A 12,992-nucleotide genomic window follows, 5' to 3' on the forward strand; every position below is an offset into this window, starting at 1 on the left:
ATGTTACCTATGGTCATCCTAGTGAAATGAAAGTGTCTGTCATGAACGACGTTATATAACGAGACTAAACATTTTGTGGTCTGATATTATACAAACACCTTTGTATAGGATACCTCTACTCATATGTCTCCTGATGAATGATTAGGATGAGGCCATTTTTAGTACTTTACAACACTTGTAACATCTACAAAGCGGGTCGTATCCGTAGTATCACTAAGATAAGGTTTTCCTCCCTTATCCATATACTACAGACCATTTAGGTTATCACTTAAGGCATGATCCACTTGTATGTCTCCACATACATGCTTAAGTTACAACAATAACCAGGGATCTTAGTTTATTGGTTTGTGGTTAATGCAACTAAAATGTCTCATATTTCATAGACAATAGTGAGGAAAATATCTCATATTATTACATCACACATGTTTGTTCATACATGTGTTTACAAAGTATAGGACCCTACGAGATTTAGGGAATAACCTCAACAAGCATACTATTTAAAACTTTTCTCTTGGTATTACTGTTGCAGGAGCATATTCGAGACATGAAATGTAGAAAATGTTTTCTTTAACATATCTGCATTAGTAATTTTCAAATAATGTTGAACTGATTGAACTGATTTCAAATAATGCGGAGTCGTAATCACTTACTGATTTGAAATCTTGGAGCCTCAAATGCATCCATTTATAACAAGCTTTAGGAAGAATAATCGTTTTCTGGTAATCACAACTTTCATTCAAATTCTTCGATGAGATGCAGAGATCTTTTACTGTTAGATATTTCATCTTCAATACCTCGTGGAGATGATGACAGAGGAATGTCATAGCTTTTGTATTTTCTTGATTGGATATTGTATTCCCTTCTTTAATTGTTTCCCCAAGGTTCATAGCATCAAAGTGTATTTCAGCATCAAACACTCATGATAAATAATCATTACCATTAATGTCAAGTGATGTGAATTCTAGTTTAGTAAGATTTGTCATGATAACATTTGAAGGAATGGAATTCCTTGCAAAATTGTGTGACTGTTGTAACAATGTATAATCGACTTTGAAAAACCAAAATCTAGAGGAAACATACAGAATAAACGTAACTAATATAAACATGCTATAGAGAAAAGAAGGGATGAAGAGAACTTAACCTTGAAGACTTTTCTTCTCGCAACTGCTTTCCTCGAACAAGATCTCCCTCAAACTCAACGTACTGCAAGTTCTTACCCACAAACACAATAGGTCATGAACAAGGTGAAGGAACTTGTTTTACAAAGAACCTTTGAGCGAAAGTGGATCGTTCAAATCTCATTTCGATTGAAACAAACATTTACAGACAACAATACAGATTATGCATCAAAACATAAATTACAGTATGCTTTTGAATAGGAAACAAGGGTTTATAGATTATACCTTTGAAGAACTCTTCTTCAAGTGAATCCCTCGTTCAGTCACGAACACTTCGAATAATCACGAACACTCTAAACAACAATCAAACTCGAACCACAGGGAGAGGACATTACCACTTGGTGACTTTGGTATTCTCGATGTGAGAACTCAAAAGTGGTGGGCTCTGGCTATTTTGATTAGGAGGGTGTTTGTGAGTTAGAGGAGGAAGACGATTCAAGGATGATAAAGTGTATCGCATAGATAATTCTTCAATCATGTAGACGATCAAGTCTATCGCATAGACTTTCTAAGTTGATCGTATAGTCTCTCAATCGTGTAGCACCTTAGATTATGGAACAATAAAATAAAATTTTATTTTATTTCATTTTACCATAAAAACTACTTAACTTCCTACTAAGGTGGTTAGAGAGAAAGAAATTAATTATCAAATAATTAATAATTATAAATAAATATGATAACCAACTCATCATATTATATTTATAACCTATATTTTTAATATTGCATCATATACAATATATAAACTATAGTTCTTTTTCTCTATTTTATGGCATTTAATAGAAATCATATTTGTATTAAATTTAACAACTATGAATCTTATTCATATTCAAATATATTTGAATCATATTCAAATATTTGTCTCTCTAATTAAACTATAATGTATCAAATACATTATGTCAATTATATTATATATAATTGAATCTATTTAATTGTATCATATATAATTAAATTTCTTCTTATTAATTTGAATATTTCAAATTAACCCAAAAACTGATTCTCAACTAAATCCTTTTGAGCTACCAAGGGGACCTTATGGACCTGTAGCTTAAAGCTCCAACCGACGTGAATAAATAATTAAATTCTTTAATTACTTTATCTGCCATCTGTTAACTGTTTGGCACTCTACTAAAGACTGACAGTTGCACTATTCACACTACTATATTTCTATGTCCATTGGATATAACCAATCAACAGTACAATGACCCTTCATAAATTTCTCGTAAGTACAGTTGGGCCAATTTATCGTTTTACCCCTGTAGTTACATCTAACTCCTTAAGTACCACTGATCCCTCTAATAAACAATAGACATAGTCTCACTATGACTAAACTCCTCTCTGGCCAAGAGAGGGTGTGACACCACATTGTTCAAGACCCGGAATTAACCCTTAAGGGAGCAATTTATCTACTTACCCCTGCTTTGGAGAATGAGTGAATTTCATATTGTGTAGCTGAGTTCCTAACTCCCCAATTAGACGAATCCCCAAAATGGTAGGCTTGTTGGGTCAGCGATTTGGCTACTCTCACCTATACAAATCAAAGGATCGTCCTCATAGGCTCGTTCACAACTCACTCAGGATTACGGTCATGTTACCTATGGTCATCCTAGTGAAATGAAAGTCTCTATTATGAACGGCATTATATAACAAGACTAAGCATTTCATGGTCCAATCTTATACAAACTTCTTTGTATAGAATATCCCCGCTTGTATGTCTAATACACGAATGATCAGGATCAGATCATTTGTAGCATTTTACAACATTTGTAACACCTACAAAACGGGCTATACTCGTAGTGTCACCAGGATAAGGCACCCAACTCTATCCATATACTACAGATCATTTAGGTTATCACTTAAACATGATCTACCTGTATGTCTCCACATACATGTTTAAGTTACAACGATAACCTTGGATGTCAGTTTATTGGTTTGTGGTTAATGCAACTAAAATATCATATATTTCATAGACAAACTAAAATATCAAATATTATTAATCACAGAAATGTTTGTTCATATAAGGTTTACAAACTATAGGACCCTACGAGATTTAGGGCATCAACCCTAACACAAGGGACACCACCAATAGGGCTTCCTTGCTATTCTCAGGACAAGGAACACGAATTGTGAGATCTCTCGTGCTTTGGGAGAGGGAAGGGAATAATACAAAGAGAATTCTTTTGTTTTCTATTAACACCATCAAAATCCGTAATCATTACAAAAAAAAAATGTGTATCTTTTTTTATTCTAACGTGAGAGTAATAATTATTGAGAGGAAGTTATATATATATATATATTAAATTCTCATTTAATATAATCAAATTAATAAATATTAATTAATAATTAAATATGATATATCTAATATCATTTGAATCATATTCAAATGTAATCCTCTCACATAACCTATAGTTTTAATATAAATCTTATTCATATTAATTTTAACCTATAGTATTTATTGAATCACATTCCTACAATTAATATTTGAATCTTATTCAAATATATTACTCTCATATATTATATAGTATTAATTATAAATCACATTTATAGTTCACTATATATTATAGTGTATCAATATACATTAATTTTAATCTTGTTCAAATATGTATTTCTCTTATATATAGTATTAATTATAAATCATATTTATAGTTAACTATATATTATTTTCCTTAAATAATTTGAACCATTCAAATTATTCCAAAATCATTTATTCCTTGTTTTATCCTTAGTGAGTTATTAATGGGACCTAATGGACCTACAAATTAGAAACTTCAATGATACGAGATTAATTAACTCTTTAATTAATTAATCAATATTCATTAACTGCAAATCACTCTATTAAAGACCCACAACTGCACTCTTCTCACTGTTGATATATTTATGTGTTCACGGATATATCCAATCTTTTAATGTTCATTTTTCAGGTAAAACAATCTCGGGAGCGATTAAAAGTCATTTTGTGAAAATTGAGCTATAATAGATTAAAAAAAAAAAAAAAAAACACCAAGAAGTCAACAAAGTTGAAGAGAATCAAAGTAATTACCAAAATACCATCAGACTCAGCATCAGGACCCTCCCAAAAGTGTCGAGCAACGCTTAAGACAGAAAGCACCCATCTGTTGCAAAATAGGGCACTATTGCAATGCTCCTAACAACGTCAAAACACTCCGGAGTTTGATAGAACTGTCCGCATGTGCGCCTTGCGCAACCGAGCGTCAGTGCAACCTCAAGACCTTAGCCCAACGCTTTTTAGCTTTTCTACGATTTAGCATTGCAACGCTAGCCTCAGCATCGCGGCGTTACACATACGACTATAAAACAATTTCTTTCATTTTAGGCAAAAAAAAAGGAGGCAAAATTCTTCATGGAGTTCGAAGTTTCGCTCTTCACCAATTCAACTCCTTGGTAACTTTGTCCCTAATTAGTTAGATTTTCATTTTCTTTCTTTAATTGTAAACATTGTAATAGATTTCTTCATAGATTTGTTTATAGATTTATGAAGTAATTTCTTCAATTTTTTTAATTTCTAATTTATAATTTCTTCAACGATTGCATTCTAAAATTATGGATTCTTGAATCGGTTTGAAATTCTAAAAACATGTTTAGAGATTTTTGTCTTTTAAGCATGTTAAGCCAAGATTCTTAGTTTTGTTACAACCTTGATTGGATATGTTGCTAGGATGTATTCATGTATAAGAATGTCTAACTAGGATCTACTAAGTGGCAATGGTTAATTTTGTATTTGATAGCTATTCCTAAAATACATAAATTTCTAGATTAAATCACAAATTCGGTTAATTGACTATGGCTATCTTGATAATTAATCGACACGATTGAATTCTCGAACTTAATGCATATGTTTTCTATTCTATATGGACACTATCGAACCTAATAAAACTAGAGACATATAGGTCAATTAGAGTTGGCATTTCCAACTTTAATCGATAGTTAGAATACTTTCTTGATTAGATTTCGTTAGCTATTCACCTTTGTAGAGGTTAGCCTAGTCGAGTCCAACAAGTAGTTAAGTGCGTAATTCGTTTGCATGACTAATTTGTATAAATCGATGATAGAGATTGCATTGAATGTCTAACTTGAACTAGAAATAAGATTGAGCAACATTTGTTTGCAATTATCTTTTATCCTTTGATTTTCAAGTCTGTTTCTTGTTTTATCAAAACCCCGTTTTTATTGCTTTCATAGTTCAACTTAGCTTAATAAAAGATTAAACAAGCCTTTCTTGTGGATTGACCCTGTGCTTGCTGCTTATGCTACTTGTTAGTATAAGATGTAGGTTTCAGTGATTTATAAATATTTTTGTTTCGGTAAGAGTTGAATTAATGACATCGATTCGAGCACGAACACCAATCAGTAGTAAATTCACCCTTCACAAATTGCTCATAACTACAGCTGGGTTAAATCACCATTTTACTCCTATAATTACATATAACTCCATAAATACCACTAATCCCTCTAATGAACAATTAATTATACTCCAACTATAAACTAAACCATTCTCTGACTTGTAAGAGGGTGAGGTGTCTCACTGTTCAAGACCCAGAATCAGCCCTTAAGGGAGTCATTCATCTACTTACCCTAAAACTGGGAATGAGTGAATTTCATCTTGTGTAGCTATGTTCCCATCTCCCTACTCAGACAAATCTTCAAAATGGTAGGCATATTAAGTTGGCAAATATAACCACTCTCACTTATACAGATCAAAGGATTACCCTCATAGATAGAGCCTCATTGGTAAGTGCTACAAGATCTCGTACATTGGAACCCATGGTTATGGAACCGAATCCACTCACTCAGGATTAAGGTCGAGTTATTTATAGTCATCCTATTGAAATGTTAGTCTCTTCAAGTAAGGATATTATAAATAGAGACTAATCATTTTGCGGTGCGATCTTATACAAACTCTTTGCATAGAATACCCCCACTCATATGTCTCCACATTAACAATTAAGATCAAATCGTTTGTAACACTTTACAAGTATTGTAACAATTATAAAGTGGATTGTATCCATAGTGTTACCAAGATAAGGCACCTAACATTATCCATATACTTCAGACCATTTAGGTTATTACTTATACATGAACAATCTATACGTTCAATCACATACATGTTTAAGTCATAAAATAAATTTGGATCTTAGTTTATTGGATGGAATTAATGCATTAAAAAATAACTCTTACTTTATTAATCACACTTTGTTTATACAAATTTACAAACTATGAGAACCATGAGGTTTAGGACACTAATCCCAACAATGTCTCACTTGTCCTAAAGCTAATGGGGTAAACAATACAAAGTATATAATAAGTAAAGTACACAATTATATTTATAGAAATTTAATATACGCTAAACATGCAAAAAAAAAATTAATTTATTAATTATAATAAAGAGGAGAAAAATGACCTACCTTAAAGCGAGGAAAACGACAGGAGCTCGTGCTGATAACATATTGTAAAATTGAGGAGCACATGAGCATGAATATGGAGAAAATATAATATAATAATAAAATATATAACAACAAATAATATAAAATGTAACCCCCTTAATTAAAAAAAATCAATTATCTCAGATTATTAGATTTTATTTCTATTGAGTTGAAGCCAAAATAAATAGGAACAAACAAAGGAGTGTTTGGCTCACTAACATGAGTTGAGTTGAGTTGGTATAATATACCAACTCATTGTTTGGCCTACGAACTTTAAATGTTGATGGAGTTGAGTTGGTATATTATACCAACTCACCCCATGGTATATTATACCAACTCACCTTAACTCTCCCTTCTTCCCATGTCTTCATTGGCTCTATCCATCGACCCACTGTCACACTTCGAGAACTAACTCTGGACTCCGACAACCATCTCTGATGACAACTCCGACGACTAACTCCGAGCTTCGACAACCACCTCCGATGACAATTTCGGCAACAAAATCGAACTCCGATAACCGCCTCCAATGACAGCTTCGGCGACCAGCTCTGAGCTCCAACAACCTTTGTGCGACCAACTCTGACAGCCAATTCTGACCTCCGACAACCACCTCCGGTGACCCAACTCCAACGACCACCTTCGCGCTACCAACTCCAATGACCAATTGGCTCCGAAAACAAATTCCGATGAGCAACTCCGACTACAAACTCCGATGAAAATCACCTTTGAGTGAGCAACTCCAACGATCAAATCGGGGCTTTGACAACCACCTTTGATAAAAAAAACTCCGACAACCAACTCTAATACCATTTTCATGCGACTAATTTTGGGATCCGACAATCACCTCCAACAACAATCTCCCGTAAAACCATTTTCGATGATCAATTTTGACGACCACTTTCATCTGACTAACTCTGGGATTTGAAAACCACCTCCGATGACAAATTTTGACAACCAACTCTAATACACCTTCATGCAACCAACTTCAGGATCCGACAACCACTTCCGACTATGAACTTCAGTAAAAATCATCTTCGATAATCAATTTCGACAACCACTTCTGACTACTATAAGACTGATGACTATTAAAGTATGTTGAATGAGAAAATTTGGCCAAAGTCAAAATTAGGTTAAGTTTTGATTTATATATATAATATTATATGAGTTAAAGAAAATAATATACATAAAAACGCCATCCCTTCTTCTTCAACACGCAGGCTCAGTGCCTTTAGTTTCTCTCTCTTCTTCGCATAACGCAAGCGACAGACCCACACCACTAGCCGTAGTCGGCCACCGTCCGTGCAAGTCGCTCCGCCTCCGTCGCCGCCACATAGGTCCGCCACCGGTAAGCCGCTCTTTCCCCCCCTCCGACTATTAATCTCCCTCTCTTTCTTTCTCTTTCTACTTCTTTCTCTCACTAGATTTCATGCCAGAATTCCTCGGCCACCGTTGTCTCCTCTGCCATGAGTCGGTGCTCCGTCGAGTGCGTCGTTGCCGTCGTTGGACTTCCATCGGCATTTATCCGCATCAGGTGACAGTTTTTGTGAGTTTTCTATGGATTTTCTTATTTATTATTGAATACCCACGGAATTTGGCATGGAATTAATTCACCCATGACATTTGGATTTTAGATTTGGAGTTTGGAGGATTTTTCAGAGGAGAATAAAGGATTAATAGTTGGGTGAATTTTTGGTAGGTTTTTGGATTTTCATGGATGTTATTGAATGCTCATTAAATTTTGGCATTAAATTGATGTTACCCACAATGTTTGGAATATTAGCTTGAAGTTTTGGAATGTTGTAAGCCACTTTGCATCAGTTTTAAAGATCGATTTTGGCGACTTTCGATAAGTGATTAAGGTTTCTAAATTTTTTTAGATTGGTTGATGTTGTTGTGAGTTGGGTTTACAACCTTTAATTGTGATTTAAATATAGATTTGGATTTTTGTGCAAAGTTGGAAATTAAGCAAACTACGTATTGGGGTTTGGTTCAAGTTTGCTCAAGCCAATAGGAGGATTTACTTGAAATATTACATTCGGGCTTAATCTCAAAATAAGATGTTGGTTTTGTTTGGGTTTTATTTAGTGTTGAAAACCAATTGACTTATGGTTTGATTTATTGTTGTTTATGGGCTTTCGGTGTTATATTCAAGTTTTGGAAGAGTTTCGAAATTTACACCAAACTGTTTGGTGTTATTAAGAGTTGAATTTGGTGACTTTGGTAAGTTATAAGGTTTCCACAACCCTTGGTTTGTTGAGTTTGATTTGGGTAAATTCTTCGAAACACTTTAGATTTAATTTACAACATGGTTAACGGTTCTAAATGTTGAAATAAAATTTGATTATGGTCTTGGGACAAGGACTTAATCTAAAATTCTACCCAAGTTAAGAGTAAGATTAAATTGCTTATTATTCGGATGTAATTGGGATAAGTATCTTGCTACTGGGTTGTCCACTAGCCAATCGTCTTAACCAAGTTGTTGAGGTTAAGATTGGGCATATACTGAGAAAGAATACTATTGTATGTTATGGAATGATTTACTATGATCGAACTGTGTGGGCGTTCTAGTAATTATGAGCTATGTTGTTATGATCATAACACGAGGTCTTATGTTTGCATTTTTGCATATTGGATAAGATACTATTGATAATATGATTATGATTTATGGAATGAGGCCTATTAGTCATTTGATGCATGTTAGATTAGATGGCGACTGTTATCTTTTCTATTGGGTTGCGTACATCTTAAGTTTGTAAACCTTCGAGTTCACAACTTTTGACTGATTCGGTATCCCTTTGGGATCACCACCCATGCTATGATTTGTGTTCCTTCGGGATCACTAGATTGCTATGATATATGTTCCTTCGGGATCACTAGACTGATATGATATGTGTTCCTTTAGGATCACTAGATTGCTATGATATGTGTTCCTTCGGATCACTGGATTGTCATGATATGTGTTCCCTCAAGATCACCATGACTACCATGACTTGTGGACCTTCGGGTTCACTACTTATGTCTATGCCTATGCTTATGTTTTTGCCTATAACATGTATACCCGTGCCCGGATGGGAAGGCTAACTAATTCACCTAGTGGCCCCAGTAGTGGGTCACTTACTGAATATTCTTATACTCTGCCATTTCTTATGATATGTTTTTCAGATAAGGGCAAAGATGGACCAATGAATGACAAGAAAAATTCGTAAATGTGGCATTAAGACCAGACAGAAGCTTTCGCTCATGATTTTATGTTTTCATGTTCGAAATGAGTCTTTGGTACTTGAAATTCTATAACTTTTTATGTTAAACTTTCAAGTTCTTAAATGTTTTCTAGTTTTAAACATATGTTTTAGGGGGACCTGAATGAATGTTTTAAGATGTTTTAGTGAAATTTTATTTATTTTATTTTATATGTGAAATCATTTTATTTTTCTTTAAACAAAGAGTTAAATTTTTTATCTAAGGTCTATGTATGCATGTAGTAACGTTCTGTTAATAAATATTGAAAAGTTAGAAATAACTAAAATTGAAATAAATAAATAAAAGAAAGGAAATTATTAAAATAGGTAAATATGGAAATTTCTCTTTATTTCTAACTAAAATTCTCACCAATATGCCTCACTACAAAATCCAATGATCATTATTTATAGGAGTTTTGGCAACTAGAATGTGGCAATTTGGACATTAAGTATGAATAGTTATATGACACATGGTTAACACATGGAGTAATTATTGAATGACACATGGTCAACACATAAAGTAATGAGTGAATGACACTTGTCTTTGGACACTAAGTATGAACATCTACATTATACCTAATTTATAATATTTATAATAAAATTAATATCTATATGATTTTGTTGAGAAAAATAACAAATAAAATAATAAAACTATATTAATTTAATAAAAAATTTGAATTAACAAAAATAAATATGTTATATAAGTTCAAATTATAATTATAAATTAATGAATAGTTGTAAGGACATTCTTGAAACATTATATAAATTTAATATATAAACACAGTCATCCAAGTATTCCTAGATATTTTCAAAAATATTTTTTAAAAAATAAACATGTTATCTAAGGATGTAGGATATTTGCAATTCGAACATCTATAATTCCAAGCATGTAATATTTTAGTTATCTAAATTCTTGAAAAACAAATGACCTCCTAGTGTTTTGTGTAAAAATACCCAGAAATTTCAAAATTTTTGCAAGTACCCTTAAACATTAAAAATAATAATAAAAAAAATAAAAATACTATTACTACTAGTATATGAATAGAAACGGTTAATACCTCACTCTTTCTTTTCTATTTTCTCTTTTTTTTTCCTCATTTTCCTTCTCCATTACCCTCTTAATCCACTTTTTATTAACTATTTGGCATTTTTTTCTCTCAAAAGAATAAACAAGTAAATAAAACTTCCCACTAGAGTTAAGGTCATAAACTAATAACAAGAAGAAAAGGAATAATGGAAGCACCAATAAATCTTAGAACTTAAATGTTTTAACAATGTTGAGAGTTTGTTAATAATCAGATACAATATTTTTATTTGGTTATTTATCGTTTTGAGTTCTTGGATTTTTTGTTTTAACTTAAAATTTAGGTTCTTATCTTGGTTTTATGAGAAAATTGGTGTAAAAATTAGACAAATAGGAGAAAAGTGAGGGTATTTGTATGAAAAATAAAATAAAGATATATGTATATATATAATTTGTTTTAAAATTAGTTCATTTGGAACTCAAGAAAACTTGATCGACCACTATACTAACGGTGGGAGAATTTTTAATTTTTATTAGAATTAGAGTTATACTCATTGTAAGAGTATTTTTTTTTTTAAAAAAAATAATAATTTAAGGATATTTTTTATATTTTAGAAAGTTGAGGGGTATTTTTGATATTTTGAAAAGTTTAGAGGTATTTTTAAAACAAAACACTTAACGGATTCAAAACTAACAGATGAGATATCTTTGAACTCTTTTGAAATTTTAAATATACTCTTTTAAAATAAAAAAATATTTTTGACACAAAATACAAAGTTTAAAGATATATTTTTTTTTATAATTTAGATTTTTTTTAATTTCTTTTAAAAGAACAAAGGATGAAATAATGAAATATAATATAGTAAAATAATTATTAAGTTTAATTGACGGCGGCAAAGACCAACAACTTTTCCGAATATATATATATTTTTTGACAGCTTTTAATAATTTTAATAATATTTTTATTAATTGAAATCTTTCGAAACTTCAACCAAAACGAAGGAAGATAAATTTTCCAAACTATTTTTTATAATGTAGAATTCCTTTTATATTTTATCAATAAAAACATGAGAAAAATATCTTTTTGGTTCTTGAGTTTTGAAAAATAGGTGTATTTAATCTCTCATATTTCAAATTAGCCATTTTAATCTTTAACGAGATGTTTGATCGACGGATTTAGAATTAGGGGTGGTTTGGTATTTGAAGCCAAACTCTTGTTTGGGCATTTGGAATAAAATTCTCAAGATCAAAAAATCAAATCCATGGGTTTGGAATATGTTCTTTAATTAATATCATAGGTTTTAGAAAAATTTTCCTTCATCTTCTATCTCTTATCAATGGTCGTTGATGACCGTCGGCAACAAATGTCAGGCGCTTCATGATCGAGTGTTGGTGACCAATCGTCTTGACTTTTGACGACCAATCGTCTTGATGGTCAACGATTGATTGTTTTAACCGTCAACGATCGATCGTCTTGACCATCGCGGCCGATCACCTTAACCATTGACGATAAATAACATTGACCGTTACCATCGATGGTGAACATCTTGATCATCGGTGACCAATCATCGTGATCGTTAACAATCGATCGGCATGCCTGTTAACGATCAACTGTGGTGACAGTCCACAATCAAACACTATTACCCTTGGTGACCGATTATTGTGACAATCGGTGACCAACCAATCGTTTTAATCGTCGGTGATTGTTGACCATTTTCATCATCGACAAGATATCGTTAACCATCTTCACCATTGGCCGACAATCGCCTTTATCGCCGACAATCGATGATTGTGATCATTAACGACCAATTGTCTTAACCATTAACAACCGTTGACGTACGTTACCATTGGTGGGTGATCGTCTTAATCATCGGCACTCGACCATTGTGATCGCCAACGACCGATCGTGACTATTAGTAACTGATCATAGTGATGATCAACAACCAAATGTCATGACCCCCGACAACTGTCTGATCGAGATAATCGTTGACAATCGATTGATCATCATTCATCGTCAATTGATCATTGTGATCATCTTCGACCGATGCATGGTTGACGATGATAGTCGGCAATTATTGTCGACAAATCGTCTATGACCATCTGATAAACAAAT

General features: G+C 32.6%; 1 long non-coding RNA gene across 1 annotated transcript; it reads left to right on the forward strand.

Moving 5' to 3' along the window:
• The first annotated feature begins 7,818 nt into the window (after positions 1-7,818).
• On the forward strand, positions 7,819-10,026 carry LOC120088525 (uncharacterized). The gene is made up of 2 exons (XR_005484948.2): positions 7,819-7,961; positions 8,050-10,026. It is a non-coding gene; the product is annotated as an uncharacterized LOC120088525 (long non-coding RNA).
• Positions 10,027-12,992: the final 2,966 nt, after the last annotated feature.

Source organism: Benincasa hispida, chromosome 10 (genome assembly GCF_027475165.1).
Source record: "Benincasa hispida cultivar pf3 chromosome 10, pf3_genome.v1.1, whole genome shotgun sequence".
In the NCBI taxonomy this organism is placed as follows: Eukaryota; Viridiplantae; Streptophyta; class Magnoliopsida; order Cucurbitales; family Cucurbitaceae; genus Benincasa; species Benincasa hispida.